Here is a 21,455-nt window from a genome sequence, read left to right on the forward strand (position 1 = left end):
CATCACCAGCTATGATGGAGCGATTCTTGAAGGGGGACAAGCCAGAAGAACAAGGAACTTCAGTCAGTTATGTCAGTGCTTTGTCATAGGCAGCCAAGTCAGCCTATCTTTGCTTAACTCATCAAAAGCCCATGGACAATAATATCCCAGCTGCTAGAAAGACATAGGTAGGATCAGCAAAGTGAACTATTTTGTCTAAAACTTTCAGAGAGGGAGGGAGAAAGCTGTACTTACAGCTTATGTTTGCTGCTAGGTCACTGCTTAGCTATTTTTCCAAGTTGGGCAGAGTTGCCAGGTTTTGTTCAGGCAGAGGCAGTAGACAACTGAACCCTGTGGGGACAATGCAGAAAAACATGTGTTAGAGCCATGCACTGATGACTGAACGCATGGCTTCTAAATGAGCATAATGCCAATGTTTTGCTTTCCGATGCAGTAAACTTAATCATATGTAAATTTAATGCCTTCAGAACTTGTGCGCTAATTAGGGAAAACACACCAGATGGATGGACACAAGCCGGCCGATAGTTAAAACTATTTAACCGGCCAGGAATGGCTCCTAGTCAGTTAAATAACCTTAAGCCGGCTAAGGGCTAATATTCAGCGTGAGATAGCCGGCTATGTTGGCTGAATATTACCGCTTAGCGGCTAGCCCGGTCGCTAGCTATGTCATGGTTAGCGCCAATATTCATAAATTACAGGTATATCTTTGGTTGCATTAACTGAATATCATCCTAACTGGTTATGTTTTTAGTGGCCAAAAACCCCCCAGGAAAATCAATGCTGGTTACCGGATACAGCCTTGGCATTTAATTTCCGGGATCATCGCTGACTGTGGGAGTTAGCTGAGCTCCCTCCTGTGGTCTGAATTTTGGCCCCAAGGTTCTGAGCTAAGAACAGCTGGGATTGTTGCATGTCTGAGCAAAAAAAGTATCAGTACATATCCGTACATAACATTTTTATGCACATAAAAGGTGCATATCTATGCACAGAATTCCACCACACGTGCTGATATAATTTTTTTTTCCTGCTTAGACCTGTGAGTAGAACCAACACCTTCCCTATTCTGTCTTAAAAAGTTACGGGTACTGTTATGTTCTCAGCAAAAAAAAGAAGAAACAGGAATTGAATTTTCACAGACCTGCAGAAAAAAAAGCTAATAGAGGCATAACCAGCATTTTCCTATTTAGGTCCTGCATTAATATTTACATTATCATGAAGCGCCTGCCAGCAGTTAACGTGGAACCACTCAGGGCACCTTTTACAAAGCCACGCTAGTGATTCTGCTGCGGAAAATGCGATGAAGCCCATAGGCATTGCATGGGCTTCATTGCATTTGCTGCTCAGGAATTGCTTGCATGACTTTGTAAAAGGAGCCCTTAGAGTTTCCTATTTATATGTCAGTAAATGGTCCCATCTTAAAGGCACATTAGCCATTTAGCACATGGCAGGGTCAAAGCTATCATTGAGTGAGCCTGAAAAAATGCCCAACGCTTCCTGCTTTTGTATCCCTGCAGGTCTTGGCATTTCTTCTTCTCTCTCTGTCCCCTTGCAGGTCGTCAAAGCACAAAGTAATATGTCACAGCAGACAAACAAACCTGCTGTAACATACTACTTTGTACTTTGACCACTTTTGTTGCATCATCATATCAGTTAGATGCTGTTACCTTTGATGTCTTAGCTGTGTATTATTTCCACCAATAGCTGAAAGAAACTTGACTCCTGATGCAGGCACTATAGGTGCTGAAATGCAATACTGCTTGGATATACATTTGGTCTGCCCCCTGCTTTTTCTTTTGTGGACCCAATTCCAAGCATAGTTTACAGAACAAAGCTTAGCACTCATTCTTTTTGGCGCTAAGTTTTCAGTGCTATATATAGAATTTGGTCCTCAGCGCCTGTTTAGGAGGCAGTGTGCATCTTCGTTAATAGAGCAATAGTTGATTAGCACGCAGTAAACCCATTGGAGTACTCCACACCTCTTCGCCACCCATGCTCCACTCAGTAATAACTCCTAACCAAAACCTCCATCAACATGTGAATTACTGCATGCAAAGGCAGGTTAACATATCCTTGCATAAGCTGTTACAGCAAGTTAAACCGTGGGGTAACAACTTTTTGCTTCACTTCTCGAAACATCTTTCTACCTTGAAATGAGCATCGAAAAAGTGGCACAAAACAGCATTTTTTTTTGACAAAACGACCAAATCGCTATTTTCAACCCACATTTTAAAGACGGGTTTCTATGCAGTTTGTATGCAGTGCATCCAAATCAAAAGGGGACATGTTGGGGGCAGGATTTGGGCTTTCCCAAAACTTGGATGTTTTCCTGCCATAATGGAACAAAGTAAAAACACCCAGGGCTAAATGTTAGACGTTTTGGTCTAGACCGGTTTCAATCACAACTAAGTCACAAAAAGGTGCCCTAAATGATCAAATGACTACTAGAGGGACTAAGGCATGACCCTCCCCCCTTACTCAACCAGTGGCTACTGACCCCTTCCCACCCCCCAAAATGTGAAAGAAACAGTATATACCAGGCTCTATGATAGCTTCAGATGTTATGCTCAGTCCTATTAGAACAGTAAGCAGGTCTCTGGAGTATCCTAGTGGTCGGTGCAGTGCACTGTAGAGAAGGGGGACCCAGGCCCATATCCCATTTTAACTGTTACACTTCTAGTGGAAAGTGTGAGTCCTGCATAACCCACCAAAAACCTACTGTACCTACATATAGGTGACACCAGACGACATAAGGGCTATTGTAGTGGTGTACAGTTGGTTACAGTAGTTGTTTGATAGGTTCGGAAGGCTCCCCTTACAATATAAGGGGGTAATGGTGAGATGTGTACCGGGGACATTATATGTGAATTCCATTGCAGTGCCCCCTAGGATGCCCCACTGCTTTACTGGGATGTCAGTATGGTCAGTCTACTAAGAATCGGTGGCGTAGCCACAGGTGGGCCTGGGTGGGCAGGGGCCCACCCAACAGTAGCACACATTTAGCGGTAGCTGATGGGGATCTCAAGTTCGGCCAGCTGAAGACTCCCCCCCCCCCCCCCCGATGGTAACAAAAACGCTACTCTCCACGATACTGGCAATATTCAGCGGGAAATAGCTGGTTATCTCCCGATGAATATTGACAGCTAATGCTTAGCAAATAGCGCAATGATATTCAGCGTTTTGCTGGCTAAGTTTGGGGCCAAATGTGGCTGCCAAAATAGTAGGTATTTCTTTAGCCAGTTTAAATTTAACCGGCAGCCAGTTTAAATTTAACCGGCTAGTGCTGAATGTTGGCTTGGCCGGTTAAATTTAAACTGGTCAAAATACACCAGATATTCAATGCTAATCACTGGAAATGGCTCAGCATTGAGTATTTGGGTTCAGCACCAACTGCAGGAGGCAGTCTGGCTACCTCCCCCGGTCTGAATATCAGGCCCCTTCTCTTTGTCAGACCTGCCACCAGTGGCATTCCTAGGGGGGCTGGCACCCGGGGCGGATCGCCGATTTGCCCTGCCCCCCCAGGTGCAGCGCCCCCCCTCCCGATGCAGCGCGGACCCCCCTGGCAAAAGGACACCCCCGCGAAGGAACCCCCGCCGGGTGCACGCCGCAGGGGGGGGTGCCGCGCGCACCTGTCCTCCGTTGTTCCATGCTTCTTCTCTGCCCCGGAACAGGAAGTAACTTGTTCCGGGGCAGAGAAGAAGCATGGAACAACGGAGGGCAGGCGCGCGCGGCACCCCCCCCGGTGGCGTGCACCCGGGGCGGACCGCCCCCACTGCCCCCCCCTAGGAACGCCACTGCCTGCCACACCACCAAATCTCAAAGTAGCAGAATAGCTCTGAATGAAAAAAATATATAATCTTTTTACTTCCATAACAGAAATAATTTTATTCACTTAACACAGCAATTAACTGTCAAAATAAATTTTGGTCTAACTTTTTATTGGTACTTTACCTGGTTTTGAGTAGATAGCTACCATGTTTTCTCTTCTTTGAAGCACCACAGTTTGTAGAAAGTCTGTCTTGGGCTATTCTCTTACTAACTCTTTTTTTTTTAACCAATCATTTTTATGTCTATCCAAAGTATCTAGAAATATGTTAAAACCCAAAATTACTGATAACAACTTATTACTGTTCTTGCAAGTTCTAAACAAGTATGCTATTCAATTAGAAGTTGCAGACAAGCACCTTTAAAAACAAAAACAGACATTTTAAAGAGAACAGATAAAAAAAGAAAACAGAGATTCTTAATGCACTCTGTCAAAACATATGGTCAACTAAATACTTCCAAAGATGAAATTAGAACACCTTAATAATGCAGGAGAGGGTGTTTTCAAAGGCATGTACACGTTATTAAAATTTTGGAAATATTTACAATTGATTTAGAAGGCTTCCCTTGGTAAAATTGATCACCTTGACAATGAATTAGAGCTGAATTTGTTTTCAGTATTTCTTTTCTGATGAGATAAATTTGGTATGTGGGTATGTGGTAGCTACATTCATTAGTGTCTTCCCGCTGTTCACATTTATTGATGAGGCAAGTCATCGCTTCCCCACCAGCAGAACCTTAATGTCTTCCCAGAATCCATCTGGTTTCAATAATACTCTGGAGCCAGTTTTTCGTTTAAAAATCAGTAGTAACAAAACCTCAGTAGCATGCATATAGCAGATTTGGCTAAGTCAGAGCTATCAAATCTCTTGAAGCATCCTTCTGCTGTGAACGGGGAGGGGGGGGGTATTGAATAACACCGGCGGCAGGCAGCAAAACGCTCGCCGCTGTCAGTTGAATTTTGGGGGGTATGTGAATATGTGCACAGAATATGGAATGCCCACACAAATTTTGCAGGAGAGATCAGCCACAGAATGCGGAGTAATGTTCTATCTTAACATAAATTTTGTACCATCTTTTTGGAGCTAACTTTTCATTTGGACCAGAGCTTGGTATATTGCTCTGAATTCTTATTTTATAAAGGAATATAAGCAGCTATTTAATAAAATAGACTTAAAATAAGTGCCTTTATGGAGTTTTCATCTAGGTGCCCCATTATAAATCTATCCCTTTAAGTAGCAATTTTGCAACTTATATGTCTAGCTGGCACCACTTCCTTGCATAAGTGGTGGATTTTGCAAAATTGCTCATTTCATGAGAGCCAGTTAAGGAGTGAAGCTGCAAAGCTCAAACTGTACCCATTTTGATGTGTTTTTTAGCCTTCCAGAGTTAAACACAATTCTCCCCTCAAGCTATCCTCCAAACTAGGGTCCAAATAAGAATCTAACTGGGTGTTATGCGTGATTTGAAATAGGTGTAAATACTAACATTGACATTTTCCCTGATATACTTCTACTGCTGCTCTAAAATACAGAATATATGTATCCTTTGATTCTTGATTGTCCAGCAAATGCTGTCCCAGCAGTATTCAGCCACACACTCTCTTTATGAAGGGTCCTTTCCTAAGGGGGAATATTTCTCTATAATGCTTTCTAGTGACTGAGTATCTTCCCAGTAAAATCAACACACTTGACTGAAAGAGAATTTTGTGAAGCTTTATACATGTGAAGCCTATTTTAATACAGAAAAAAGTCTTTTAGAAGGTTGCACAACCACATATGCTTGTTACATTGATTCATGTGGAATGGGTGCACCTATATTCTATGATCTATATGTGATTTAAATTGAGTTCTGGACATTCGCCTGGATAGATCTTGTGCAAAGGCGGCCTCTGCGGAGCAGAATCCTGCTAGAGAAGTCCCCTATTTGTGTTCTTCTCTGGGATTGGTTGACCCCTGGCGATTACTGCATCTGACCGAGCAAGATGGTTCCCATCTTTTATGGGTGCATCACACGTTGTCCTGCATTGATTATCTTTTGCTGTCTCAATCCTTGTTTGTTAATATATAGAGGAAGGAGATTGGTCCAGTGGAGATCTTGGACCACTCTCTGATTTGGCTGCAGCTGGCTCTGGGTGGGATGGAGAGAACTTTCTCTGGCTGGAAATGTTTAGCTTGTTTACATAATGATGCAGATTTTAACTAATTCCTGCAGCAGAAATGGCAGAATTTTCTGCAATTTAATGTACAGCATTGGGATAACCCTCCTCTATTTTGAGAAACAGCTAAGGTTGTATTAAGAGGAGATATAATTCCATATGTGGTAACTCATACGAGATGTACAGCCCAGGGTGCATTCTATGCCATCAAGGTTGCTTTAGTCACCCTTATTCATGAGAGGAAAAGGAAAATGCTATTTTATTGTAAGTTTCAGTATTATCATTATCAAACTTGCCAGGGTTGTGGTTAAGCCACAGAATTGGGCGGCTTTTCGGAAACGGCTGCAGGGAATTTTCGAATCGCGTGGGTTGCGGGGATTTGGGCGGGTTTTCGAGCGGCCACGGTGCGGGATTGGGTGGGTTTTCGCGGCCGCCGATTGGCCAGTTTTCCCGCTGCCGGGGCTTCTATTGGTCCAATTTGGTCCAATAGAAGCCTTTCAGGGGCGGGGTTGACATCAGGGGTGGGGTTAGTGACACGAGAGGCGGGGTTCGTGACGCGGAAGGTGGGGTTAGGTGACGCGGGAGGCGGGGTTCAGTGACGTGGGAGGCGGGGGTTGGCTGCGGGCGGTTTTTGGGCGGGTTTACGGCTGGTTTGGGGCTGGGAAAATTTTTCCCAGCTGGCAACCTTGATCATTATAGGAATCGCTCAGGCCACATGTTAGCTCAGGTAACTAAACATTGTCAGGATTCTCGCTTTGTGACTGACATATTGACTTCTTCTAGGCAGGTGGTGATGGAGCCAAGAGATATTGACTCAATGTTTTATTATCATTTCCGTACTTTTTATACAGCCTCCTCGGATAATGTGGGCCCACAGCTTACAGATTATCTGGAAGATTCTAAACTTCGTAAGCTTACTGATGTAGATTGGGCTTTTTTGGATAATGCTGATACGCGCAAAAGGAATTCAGAGAGGTTTTAAGCAGCTGAAACCTCAAACTACACCTGGGCCGGACAGATTCTTGTCAGATTTTTTAAAGCTCTCGACACATTTGATTCCCCCATTGCAAGCTTATTATGATGCACTCATTACATTGATACCCAAACTAGGCAAACCCCCTAATCAATGTGATGCATACAGATCAATTTTGCTACTTAATGTGGATCTTAAACTTCTAGCACACATTCTAATCACTTGCTTAGCATCTTTACTACCATCATTAATAGGAGACCACCAAGTAGGGTTTGTTCCCAGTCTCCATTCAGTGCTGAATGTTCACAAAGTGTTGTTGGTGATGTAACAGGTGCAAGAAGCGCAGGAACCCGGTATTTTGGGTGGAGTTAGATGCCAAAAAGGTATTCAACCAGGTAAACTGGACATACTTTTTTCAAGTTTTATGCTGCATGGAAGTGACAAGGTGGTTCTATCAGGCTCTTCATGCACTTTACTCAGCACTAAGAGTGGTGATTTTGGTGAATGGTGTGCAAATGGAGACATTTCTGATAGAATGAGGTACCTGTCAGCAGGGCCGTGCCTAGGGTCTCCGGCGCCCCACTGCAGTTGGCCCCGCCCCACCCGAAAACGATCGCTACACTACCCGCCCTCTTCTCCCCAGATCCTTTTCTTTTTGTTTAAATTTACCTCTGACCGGCGGCAGCGTAGCGTTAGTGAGAAGGAGGCGGCGCTCCCCCGCCCCGACGTGTCAGTCTTCCCTTTGCTCAGTTCCCGCCTTCTTCTGACGTCATTTCTGATGTCAGAAGAAGGCGGAACTGAGCGAAGGGAAGACTGACACGTCGGGGCGGGGGAGCGCCGCCACCTTCTCACTAACGCTACACTGCCGCCGGACAGAGGTAAATTTAAACAAAAAAAAAGGATCTGGGGAGAAGAGGGCGAGGTAAGCATGGTGCGGCGGGGCGCCCCCCAGAGGATGGCGCCCTCCTGCCATGCTTACGTCGCTTACCGTGTTGGCACGGCCCTGCCTGTCAGGTACCTGCTTTTTGCCCTGTATTGAGAACCACTGTTATGCATGATACAGTCAGACTCTGATATATTAGGACTTCATCTTGGCGCAACACCCTTGAAGATCTTGGTCTATGCGGATGACATGCTGGCTACTCAAGCCACACCGCAGTCCTTTTTTCCCCATTTGCTGAGCATGATAGATGAATTTGTTTTTTCCTTGTGTCTTTCTATTAATTTACAGAAGACTTTTATAGTCCCATTTCAAGCTGCTCTACAATGTTGTTGGCGGGGATGTTTCCCACTAACTTGGGCTGGGGGCGCTCTTTACTAGCTTGGCTTATGGATTCCTCAAGACCTTTCACATTTATACTCAGTAAATATTCAATCATTGCTGGCTATTACTTCCCAGAAATTACAAATATGGCAACACTACTGGGTCATAGAGAGCTCTATAACATGATGCTGATACCAAAATGGCTTTATGTAATCCAAATGTTGTCTATTAGATTAACCTTAAGACATTATCGTGATCTTAAATGGGAACTTACCAAATTTTTATGGCAGGGTAAGTGTGCTTGAGATCCGCTTTCAGTATTAATGTTGCCTAGAGGTAAAGGGGGTCTGGGCCTTCTAGACATTAAAGCTTTTTATTACCTTGCAGTGTGAGGCATATCGCAGATTGGTTTCGAGGTAATCCCATTTTTCTGTGACTTTTGTATAGACGGGTATGAGTGCTCCGTGTCACGTTAGTAGTTGGTTGCTGTGACAAAAAAGTGGGTTTTTAAGCCTTAAAACTATCAACTAACTCTTGAAGTGTATTTCTCTATTTTGGCCAGCAGGTGGTGCATGTTTATGATTAAAGCTGTTACAGAGAAAAGACCTGCAGTGTTGTGGCCAGCTTCTTTTTTTTTTTTAACTTGTTCTGGGCTCTGATTGGCCCAAAAACTCAATTTCAATTGGAATGTACTGGCTTTTGCCCCAATCTTAGCAAGGGAAAAGAGAGAGACAGAGCTCTTTGTGAGGCCCCATGATCAGTTATATTTGATAATCTGTGAGCAGCATATTTCCTGATCTCCCCAGGTATTTTTAAGAAAGTAAACAAATGTTTAGTTTTATAATTGATCCATATTTCAGTTACCTGTTATTGGTTTGCCGATTGCACTTTTTATGTTCATTGTTCAATATTTTTAAGAAAATAAACAATTTTCAGTTTATTGCCTCTGCTTGTATGGACTGATAAAGAATCCTGGTGGTTGGTGTGTTGGTTTTGTGAATGCTTTCTGGGAATTGTGGGGCCACTGGGAGTGTTGCCCTAGTAACCTAGAAATCACTGGGTATAATTTGAGAATGGTAGACTCACCTAGAGGTGGTTGTGACCCAGTTAGTGGGAGGAGGGTGCTAGTGTAGAGCACAAGCAGCAGGTGTAGGCAGACCTGATCCGTGCTGGGGATAGACCTTCTAAGTAACCATGGGGTATCCCCAGGTGGGTGGCTATGAATTTTTACCTACCCCGGCTGCTTTTAGGGCTACTCATAGGCTCTTTTATATTTTGTTGCGCGAGGTGTGGTGCAAGGTTTGTAAACTTTTAACCTTGCAGTCCTCTGTAACACCTCTACATCCTATCCAGGGTAACCTGGCCTTTCCTCCAGGAATATTAGATGTGACTTTCTCTCATTGGACATGCAGTGGGCAGATTTATTTGTTTCATGTGTTGGACAATTCAGGTAGTCTTAAATCCTTTGCAGACTTACAGGCAAATTGTGGTTTGCGGGGCACAGCTTTATTCTCTTATTGGCAAGTTTGTCGTTATATATAATCTCTATCTGCGGATTCATTGACCTTGTCCTCCAAATGTATTGCTGCCAGTGGGGGGCGATACTTTAATACTGTGCTTTCAATTACCATGGACAGGCAGGTTTCCTGGAGTTCTGTAGAGCTTGCCTGTCCCTCACTACTGAAAATGTGATGGTGAAACAGCACCACTCACTGGCAGGACCGTAGGTGGAGGACTCCTGCTCAGCTTAGATAACTCTATGTCCTGTCCATGCTCTGCTCAAACACTACCTATGTGTATGCCCATCTTCAACTATGTGCTATTGGAATTAGGTGCAGATTTATAAAATAGCACTTTAGTGGAATTTGGGGCATTTATGTAAATATTATTCTAGTCATTTATACTTGTACTTGGTATAAGTATAACTGGAGTGGAGGAGTGGCCTAGTGGTTAGGGTGGTGGACTTTGGTCCTGAGGAACTGAGTTCAATTCCTGGCACAGGCAGCTCCTTGTGACTCTGGGCAATGTCACTTAACCCTCCATTGCCTAGCACATTGAGCCTGCCATGAGTGGGAAAGCACAGGGTACAAATGTAATAAAAAAAATAAAATGTACATTTTAGCATAACATAACAGACTAAAGAGACAAAGAGCCACACAGGAGATATGTCACAAAAATGGATCCAAAACAAAATAGGATAGGTAAGAAAGTTCATAATCTGTGGAGCCCATAGGAGCCAACTTTTCAAAATTATTGGGGGTGCTAAGCCCAGTGGAAATAACCCTTCCTTGGACACATACAAGGACTTTTCTCAATATTGGGAGTGCTCAAGCACCCACAGCACCCACAGGGCTCCTATGGTGGAGCCCTTTCACTAAAAGGAGTTAAGTCTTTAATGAGAGGCCACATTTTACCGCAGCTTAGTAAAAGTACCCCTAAATCTTTCCGTAGGAATACAATGACTTAAACTACCCAGTACATTACCTACATAGAGCTGTTACACTCCTGATGAAGAAAATTCTTAACATGGCCATGTTGGGTGCTTGTGGTCTGTGAACTTTCTTGAGGTGTAAAATTAGCAACTCTTTATTTATTTAATTACCCTATTTAGCTCCAAATATCTGACCAGTGAATTAATGCAAAATGCTTTCCTTGAAATAATGCAGGCATGCTTTGCTTAAAGTTTACTGTGTAGTAGAAGAGATGCCTCCTTTTGGTAGAAGAGCTATATGTATTAACTCATATCTTTGCTGCCTCCCCCCCCATTCTGTTTTATCTTGCTACACTCTCTATAATTTCTCCTGTTTCTTTTTCAACCCAGTGTTTACATGCTCTTACTCATGTTCAAGTAGCATGAAGAGGAACTAGAAGCCTGCTAGAGGAAAAAAAAAATAACAGTACATCAAAAATTCAGACAATAGAAGGATTTCTGTCAACTTTTTATGATCCTTTTACAGTAAACACTATGTTCCATTTTATTTTTATATTTTACATGTATTGCATGAATTTGAGAGACGATGTCAAGAAGGCTTGAATTATAGGGAGAAGCATGTGTAGCTGGTAAGAATGCCTCTTGAGGTCCAGTAGGTAGATCCTGGCAAATGACATTTGAAAATACGAGTTTCTTGATCTCCAGCAGAGATAATGGTACCTTCTTTTCAAAAGTAATAAAAACTTGCTCACTAATGGGACCAGCTTATACCACTGCCCTAATACTTTTTTTTTTTCAGAATTCATCTGATTAGAATATCAAAAAGTGAAAAGAAAGAAAGAACATAGCATGACTTAATATTTTTCATCAGAGGAAAATAACATGTTTTTCACAGCTCTTATACCATATAAGAGATCTATGTAGCAAGCATTTTCCCACTGAGATAAAATGGAGAAAATCTCTTTAACCCATGAACAACAACCCAATTGGGTTTTCAGGATATCCTAAATGAATAAGCATGAGGTCTATTTGCATGCACTACCTCCACTGTATGCAAATAGATCTCATATATATTCATTGTAACCATTACTCAGCAACTACATTATATACAAAAACTTTACACCAACTTGAAATTACAAAACTGTTATTAAAACATACCATTCAAATCACAGACTTTTGCTCAACTCAGTCTGTGATTTGAATGGTATGTTTTAATAAGAGTTTTGTAATTTCAAGTTAGTGTTATAAAGTTTTTGTATATAGCGTAGTTGCTGAGTAATGATTATATAAAATTTGTGCAACTAAATTAGAATTAAGGAACCCAGATATTAGTGGATATTAGATATATATTCATTGGGGAAATCCTAAAAATCTGACTGGATTGCAGCCCTCGGGGATTGAGGTTGCCCACCTCTGCTTTAGTACATCAAGCCCAAAGGTAGACACACTGCAAAAGAAAACACCCAAAATATCATTCTTTGCTGTAAGCAAGAGAAAACAATGTCAGGGTAATGCATTCCAAGAAATGTATCAAAATTATATAAATGTGGTGGGCTAGGACAGAAGGGTTTGGAGGTTATTAGTGGTGCATTTATAGTGGCTCGGTTGTCCTGCGCATTATGAATTTCTTTTGTAATTCACATTGAATAAATAATTGCTTTCCCCAAATCAATTAAATAAAACTTTTATGTTCAATGCATAATCCATTTTTCCACACGAAAAGGGTCTTTATAAAATTATGTGTTCATTTACAGGCCAGTTAAATGGTTTTGAATATCAAGGAGCTGGACCTTAGTTTGTAAATGATGAATTCTGGAACATATGTATCAGTGCTTTGCTCCTATACATTTTTATCCCCAGTATCTTATCCATTAAAAACAAAAATCTAGGGGTCCGACAGTCAGCTGGTGGCAATCAGCGTTTTGCTGACCACTGCCGGCACTAAACCTGGAAATTCAATTCCGGGCCATGTCCAGGCACTGGCTTTGAATTTCCATTTTTGGAGAGCTGGCTAACAAATTGTCGGTTAAGTGTGATGTTCAGCACTCGGCGAAGGGGCTACTGCATAAAAAAAAAGGACGGTCCTCTTTATGCGGTCCTCTTTATGTGGCTTAAGCTGGCCGGTTAAGTGCTGAATATCGGCCAAGTGCTGATTCCATCCCTAGACACCCCTAAACTAGCCCTTTTTCAGTTCGATGCTAACCGCATATTTTCATCAGCACCAACCGATTAAGAGCCACTGAGAATTAGTGGGTAGCCCCAAACAGGCAATTTTTTTTTTAAATTTATTATTTATTCATTTAAACAATATTTACAAGAAACTTCTTGCTTAGGAAAGTGTTGTATAACTAGGAACTGTTATAAAAGGAAAATACTCTCAAAAACAAGCACATAAATCTATACACTTTCAAATTTATAAGACACTCAAGTCCATAATGGGAGATCCAAGATTTCAGGTAATCTAAGGGGAGAATTATAGTAAAGAAAGTTACTAGGTAAATCCTTCTCTGCTAAGAAATTATACATTATTCTTTAAAGCTTCTCCATTTTAACTGAGGCTACTAATGCTGACAGATGTTCAGGTTCAGTAAATACATATTTCTTCCCCCCTAGCCTTACTATGCACTTGCAGGGGTACCTGAAAAAGAAGGCACCCCCCAAGTGCAGAATTTCTGGCTTAAGGAGTAAAATTTGTTTCCTCCGCCGACGTGTCTCCTTGGAGACATCAGGAAATAACAATATTTTGAGACCCAAAAAAGGGTTCTCTTTATTACGGAAAAAAAGACGGAAGATCCAATTTTTATCAGGTAGTAGGGCGACAGTCGCTACCAGAGTAGCGGCTGTCACCAGTTCAGAGTCAGAAGTCTCAAGCAAAAGAGAAACGTCAATAGGTTTTTCAGTCTCTTGATTCAAGTTCCTTTCTGGGACAAAATAAACTTGGGAAAAGGGTGGAAAGTCCTTTTCCTGAACATTCAAATTTTCACGGAAATAACGTTTCAACATATCAAGAGGAAGAACATTTGGAATCCTAGGAAAGTTAACAAATCTTAGGTTATGATTTTTGGTATAATTGTCAAAAACCTCTGTTTTCCGCCTGAGATTAGTTACATCTTTTACCATCGAAGTTTGTAACGTTTCCATCTTCATAACCCTTTGATCCATTTTTTCATTTAAAACTTTAAACTCTTCCTCCTTTTTTTTTCAGGTCAGTTTCAATAGTCTTTACTCTTGGAAAAAAACCCAAACAGGCAATTTAACCAGCCAGGAGCTCTGTCTGACCGGTTAAATATCGGCCCATGGGATTTTTTAAATTATAATTTATGAAAAATATTTGCTACTAAAGATTAGCACATGTTATCCACAGCAGGGCCCATAAGAATAAAATGTGTCCTGTGATAGATAACATGCGCTAATCTTTAGTAAAAGATACTCTTAATGAATCTGTTTTTCTTGCAGAAAATCATTTTTTTTTCTGTTTTCTCCTGCTGAGCAGGCATTATTCTCAGTAATTATTCGCAAATTATATTTTTTTTCATAATTAGTGAGGCATTTCTTTCTCATTAGACTCTATAGTTCCCTGTCAGTGCAGTTAGCATGTGACTTTTTATACAAAGAGTTTGAAAATCAATTGGAAACCAGTTTTAATGTGCAAGAAACGAGTTCTTTCAAATCTGCTGTGAAAAAATTAAGGGGTCCTTCTATTAAACTGTGGTAATTTTTGTGCTTTTTGCCCAAGTAGCACAAAATTTTCTGTTTGTTAAGTGCAAAGGCTGAGTATTAAATTCAAGGGGTGTGGCCACTACCTGCTCTGTATATACTGAACAGGGCACATGATTACCACAGAGGCACCACATTAAATTCAGTGCTTGATAGTGCATGTAATGTGGTGCAGGCAGTAGCAGAAATAAATAAATTAAAAACACCAGTCCACGGAAGTTCTCCCTACCCACTCCCTCACAGTACCCTCTCTTGATCCACTCCACTCCAATCCCAACCCTCAGCACAATAAGTGCCTTCCCCTAAGCCAGAACACCAAACCTCCAACTCATACTGGGCCAGTCCACTCAAGCACCCTGATCCCCCTTTACAAATTCAGGGCCCTCTGAGCCCCCAGCAACAGTCCTCCAACATCAATCTTGCCCCTGCCATTCAGGAAAAAAAACCCCTGCCACAAAAATTTGACTCCTCCTTCCCTACCTTTGCGCCATATTGGGGGGGGGGATGTCTGCAGAGTTTTGGGACATTCTGGGCAGCAGTGACTCCACCTCACTTCTGCTAAAGTCAGTGCTTCCTCCAAAATGGCACCTTCTCTAGAGGCTGTCTTGCAGTACAGTAACCACTGCTCCCAGAATGATCTACTAACTCTGTGTACTTCCTGGTAGGGCACCAGGGGACAGGGAGGGAAGGAGGGCCAGGTATCAGGGGACAGGATTGGATTGGGGGTTTGGGGGACTATTGCTGGGAACTCAGAGGGCTCTGAATTTGTAATGGTGGTTGAAGTGCTTGAGTAGGGGGGGGGTTGGGTATGAGTTGGAGAGTTGGGGTTCTAACTTAGGGTAAAGCACTTATTGTGCTGAGGCTTGGGATTGGAGTGGAGGGGTTGATTGTAGCGGGATCAAGAGAGGGTACTGTGAGAGAGGGGGTAGGGAGCACTGTTGTGGCCTGGTGTTTTATTTCTGCTACTGCCTACACCACATTATATGCACTAGCTTGGGGGGTCGGTGCTTATTGTGCCAGTGCTTAAGGGTCAGGGTGGGGGGTCCAACCAGAGGGGGATCAGGAGGGATGTACTGAGTGGTAGGAGTGTGAGCACCACTGAGTTAAGTGTAGCAGCCAGTAGCACACCTAAGCTGCCTCCTCTTGAGAAGGGGAAATTCGGCTGCATTACTGGCATTCCTGACAGCTAGTGCAGGTAATGACCCATGCGCTTGCCGTCACAGCCTGCCACTCCTCCTTCTGCCCTTTTGATGCAGGAGACATTTGTACATGTCTGCACTACTGTCTACTTCACAGTAAACTCTGCTTTAGCTGTTTAATTCAGCATGGTGGAAGGGTTCTTAAATAAGTCTGCATTGTAACTCTGGAGTGACATAACTTATCTGCAGAATTCTACTAAAACCTTTAGAATTCTAGTGCGTGTGTGTAACTGTTAAATCTCTAGTTGCTATTTCTGCATCAACCAAACTGAACAGATGATTTGCTTTTAGTGTAAACATCAGCAAAATGCCATAGAGTAATTCAGCACTGTTGCACAGAATTCTATAGGAGCTTTTGTAATGGCTACTTTTTCATCTGAATCAATACTGAATCAATAATTCAGTCTGGGTTAAGTGTTACTGGTTTTTTTTGTTCATTTTGAAAATATGTTTACTATTATAGTATTATCATCAGTATAATACAATCTCTACAATAGAGAAAAGAAAGAAAAAAATTCTCTTGCAGTTATATAAACATTAATAACAGAGAGCTGACAGATTCTTGAGAAAGGGGGAGGGGCAGTCCCAGAAATCCAGTGTGTTAGTGCTATATTCAGCTAGTATAAAAGCATGTCTCACCTAGGATTGCTCAAAATATTTTTTTAATCAGCATCTCATAAATGGAGTCCATAAAAAAATTTCAAGAATCTAAAGGCCCAGATACTAAAGCATGTTAAGCGCATGGCCAAGGTAACAGTAAATATGGTGACAATTCTATAAAATGGATTCTCACATGAATGCACACATTGGACTGGATTCAGTAAATGACACTCAAAGTTTGTCACTGAAAACATCCAAGCATTTCAGTGACAGTCTAATAGGATGGGGTGGATAGGTGAGAGACTGGAAGAGTCAGGGTGGATGAGGGACAGGGAGATATGCATGGAGATAGGAGGGTGACAAAGCAGTACAATTTTATGGTTTATAATGGGCTAGAAAACCCACATCTTTGTTAAGTCCTGTCTGGTGGGTGTCAACATATTTAATCATTCTGACTTCAAAGGTCTTACGTTCTTGTATTCTGTCAAAGTTCCCTTTTAGGATTCTTACCATGAAATCACTGGTACAGTGTTCTGGTTTCATAAAGTGCTGCCCCACAGGGGCGACATCCTTATTGGTACTAGCATTTTTCATATGGTGTCTATGTAAATTAAATCTCTTCTTAAGCATCTAACTTGTTTCTCCAATGTAGCAGCCTCCTATCTCCATGCATATCTCCCTGTCCCTCATCCACCTGACTCTTCCTGTCTCTCACCTATCCACCCCCATCCTGTTAGACTGTCACTGAAATGCTTTGATGTTTCACTTATATATACTGTCATCTACCAACATTTGCTTATTTCTGATCTAACGAAGAAGGGCAACCTTCGAAAGCTAATCAAGAAATGCATTGTTATGTCCAATAAAAAAGGTATCATCTTATTTTATTTTCCATGTTTTATTTCTTTTGATTACCTATTCAAAGAAAAAAGCAGAACAACAATTGGTTTGATTAAAATAATTGTTCATGGTGGCAGCTGGCTGCTGGCCACACCCTAAGGTACTGCACTCATCAGAGGGAATAATGCAAGTTATGGTAAAATTTTATGATGTGGAGAATCCACAGATGTAAGCCAGGTGTGAGTTCTGATCACAAAGAGTTTTCCCAGAAATGAGAGAGCTGCGCCTGTTTCTCTGGCTGATATAGGAAAAATAAGTTAACATCCACAAAAATCAGCTGCAGCTGTGTCTCCATGTATTATAGGAAGGATACACATCCACACAGAGATTTCCTTTGTGAGAAATTATAAATAACTTGGAGTTGCAACATAGCAGAGCTGAACTGAATCAAACAGGTTCTTGTTTGGAGCAAATCAAAGAATACCAATTATTAATTCAGGGCATTCTACCATCCTAATTGATCTCTGTTTGGAGATCCTCCCTTGGCTTATTTAGGTTACACTCTTGAAACAATTCACAACTACCTTCTGGCTCCTATTTGGAAACTTTTATCATTTATACCATATTATCCTGGGTTTGTTACCTTCTAAGAACTAACATTTATTTTCCTAAAGACAGGACAAATTAATAATAATACAAAGCATATTTATGATTCTTATTGACGATTGTTATACATTGACCATGTTTCCCATTATCCTTATTGCTACCCCATATCCATTCCTCTCCATCTTCCTACGCCTACCTCCCAACGCTCATTTCCTTCTGCACCCTATTCCTCCCATGTTCAATTTATTTATGCATTAATCCCATTAATGTGTTTACCACAATTGAGCCTGCCATGTGTGTGGGAAAGCGTGGGGTATAAATGTAATAAATGTAATAAATAAAAATAAATAAATCTATGTAAATTACATGAATTTCTTTTGTTTAACAACCTCAAAACAAAGCAAAACATAGCACTTGTTTTAAAACACACAGGGGTCCTTTTACTAAGCTGCAGGAAAAAGGGCGCTCCGGTAGTGACGAGGACCATTTTTCCCACGTGCCAGAGCCCTTTCTACCATGGTGGGTAAAAAGTCCCTAAAAAAATGGCCATACAGTCAGATTGCTCGTACTGCATGGCCGTGCGGGAGGGGTGGGGGGAGCACGTACCGCCACAAATTGAGGTGGTGGTGGTAAGGGCTCCCGTGGTAACCCTGCGGTAACCGGGCAGCATGCAGCGAAACCCAATTACTGCTGGGTTAGTGCCATGCTGCCATGTTAGTGCCAGCGCTGCGTATGCCTTGTAGCGCTATAGAAATGCTAAATAGTAGTAGTAGTAAAATAAAAAAATGTTTTCTGGAGCATGGGAAATGGTGCATGCTTGAGGCAGAACTACTGCCGATGGCCGCATCGGGCTGGCAGTAGTTCCAGGTTAGCATTCGTTAAGACCGTGTTGGGCTTACCGTCGCTTTGTAAATGGGCCCCACAGAGAACTAGTAGCTCCTATGGAGAAAATTAAGAAAAGAAAAATTAAAGATGTCTAGGGTAAGCCCTGCACCACTGAAAAGAATAACTCAGCTAACTAGAGCATTTGTAAAGAAAAATGAAGCAGAAAACACAACCTACAATTATAGGTAGTCTCTGGTATACTGTTTAGCATTTGAGTCTCTTTAAATGCTGTACCACGCAAAGTCTTACCCAGCCCATGACCCTTAGGTCTCATGGAGGGGCATTTTCGAAAGGGACGTCCAAGTTGCGATTTGAACATCCTTGCAAAACGTCCAAATCCAGGGGCGGAGAAACCCATATTTTTGAAACAAAATGGACATCCATCTTTCGTTTAGAAAATATCGTCAGGGACGTCCAAATCCTTAAATTTTGCCGTACCTAGATTTGGATGTCCATAGACATGAACGTTTCTGATTTTCAGCAATTTTCGAAACCAAAGACGTCCATGTCAAAAACGACCAAATGCAAGCCATTTGGTCGTGGGAGGAGCCAGCATTTGTAGTGCACTGGTCCCTCTGACATGCCAGGACACCAACTGGGCACCCTAGGAGGCACTGCAGTGGACTTCATAAATTGCTGCCAGGAACATAGCTCCCTTACCTTGTGACTGAGCCCCCCAAACCCCACTACTCACGACTGTACACCACTACCATAGACCTTATGGGTGAAGGGGGGCACCTAGATGTGGGTACAGTGGATTTCTGGTGGGTTTTGGAGGGCTCGCTGTTTCCTCCACAAACGTAACAGGTAGGGGGGGATGGGGCTGGGTCTGCCTGTCTGAAGTGCACTGCACTCACTAAAACTGCACCAGGGACCTGCATACTGCTGTCACAGACCTGAGTAAGACATCTGAGGCTGGCTTAGAGGCTGGCACAAAATATTTTTAAAGATGGATTTTGAGGGTGAGAGGGGGTTGGTGACCACTGGGGGAGTAAGGGGAGGTCATTCCTGATTCCCTCTGGTGGTCATCTGGTCATTTTGGGCACCTTTTTGTGCCAAAGTCGTAAGAAAAACAGGTCCGGGTGAAAACGTCCAAGTGCTCGTCATGGATGTCCTTGTTTTTTTTCAATTTTGGGTCAAGGACGTCCAAGTGTTAGACACGGCCAAGTCCCGCCTTCGCTACACCTCTGAAATGCCCCCTTGAACTTTGGCCATCCTTAAGACAGAGTGCAGTTGAAGACGTCCTAAATTGAGCTTCGATTATACTGATTTGGACGTCCCTGGGAAAAGGATGTCCATCTTCCGATTTATGTCGAAAGATGGATGTCCTCCTCTTTTGAAAATGAGCCCGATAGGCTCAAGGCACTCAGAGATCTTGGACCGGTTGTTTAAGGTGAGTACTGGCTGTTGACAGGCTGGTAAAACTTTTGGGTAATGACAGCACCTTCACTAGGGTACTGGATCTGACTGCACCTTCCATGGATTTCTTGAGGTCACCCCCTCCAGTCTCTCCTCTAGGCTAGTAGTAATAATAGCCTTATTGGGTCTCATGGAGTAAGAAGAACATCAGAGCACTGGCAAACTAGGTGGCTGCCTAGGATGGAAGAATTTGGAGGGCAGTGGTGCAGCTCTGACTTGTGCCAGAGCCTTCTTCTGCTTCCTTTCTTGCTGTTAGGCCTATCACTGCTGCCACACCGTACCTTTTCCTGGATGGGCCGAAAGATTTAAAAAACATTGGCTTTGCACAGGCCCTGTAAGCACAAACCCATGCTGAAGCACCTCTTGGTCCTGTTTCCCCATGATAGGAAGTTTGCCTCAAAAGGGTTTGTGCAGCATTGATGCTTCTTTTATCTTCAGGCTAGCCAAGGAGGTGGTAGGAGATTACAGTGGCAGACCCAAAAGCAAGAAGGAAAAGGAAGAGATGTTGGATGTTGAGTAGGGGGTATGGAAAGATAGATGAGAAGCTGGTCAAGTGGGGGGCAGAGCTAGAGGGGAAGGTGAGATGATGGCCCCCTGTGGGGAGGGAGAGGAAGAAGGATAAAAGAGAGATGCTCAGCATGGCTGAAGGTTCACTTAGGATGTCTGATACCCTTGGGATAGCCCTGTTTCTAGGTAAAGCTCTTCATTTCCTTTAGCCAAGTAGACAATTTCTAACCCACTCCAATGAGAGTAAACTTTGCTGTTCCTACTGTCTCCAGACAAATTCTGGAGGGAATTCCTTTCCACCCATGCCTACACATTGCCATGCCCTATAACCACAACATACCATTATGTCTACCAACTCAGATATGTATTTCGATATGCATTTGAATATAAATTTTGGAAGCCTAATATTCAAAGCAATTTAAATGCCCAGGGGAGGCTCTTGACTGTTTAAATGGCTTGCCTGAAGCTATCCTGGGATATTCAGCAGCACTTAACCAAGTAATGAAAGCAGGTTAGCAGCAATTTTCAGGCTGCAAAACAGGCTAAGTAATTGCATAAAGTTAACTGGGTGCTGGTCTGAGTATCGGCCAGTGCCCGGTTAACTTCCTGATGATCACTGAGACCCAGATTTTGAATACCTTGGCTCAGACGCTTCTTATTGCTGCAAGCTATCAGGCGGTTGGTAGATAACCATATGACCAATCACGTACTGATGATACCCACATTCACATTGCAGCACCATGGAACAGTACATACAATACACTGAACTTATGGTAGCACCTGACCAAGATAATGCAACAGATAGCTTGTGCTCCTTAAAGAAAACAACAATGTTGTGCTCATTCATGAAGTGAAATATCTAGACAACTTCTTATAGTAAGGGCTTAGCCCTTTACAAAGAAACTATAAGCCAACCTTGACAAAGGTAAATAACTTGGAAACCATCTTCAACCCACAGTTCAACTTGGGTGAAATAAAAGGACCCAGTTATGAAGTGTGATATTTACTATCTCCGTTGTATGAGTACCGCAATC

Source organism: Microcaecilia unicolor, chromosome 2, assembly GCF_901765095.1.
Source record: "Microcaecilia unicolor chromosome 2, aMicUni1.1, whole genome shotgun sequence".
Taxonomy (NCBI): Eukaryota; Metazoa; Chordata; class Amphibia; order Gymnophiona; family Siphonopidae; genus Microcaecilia; species Microcaecilia unicolor.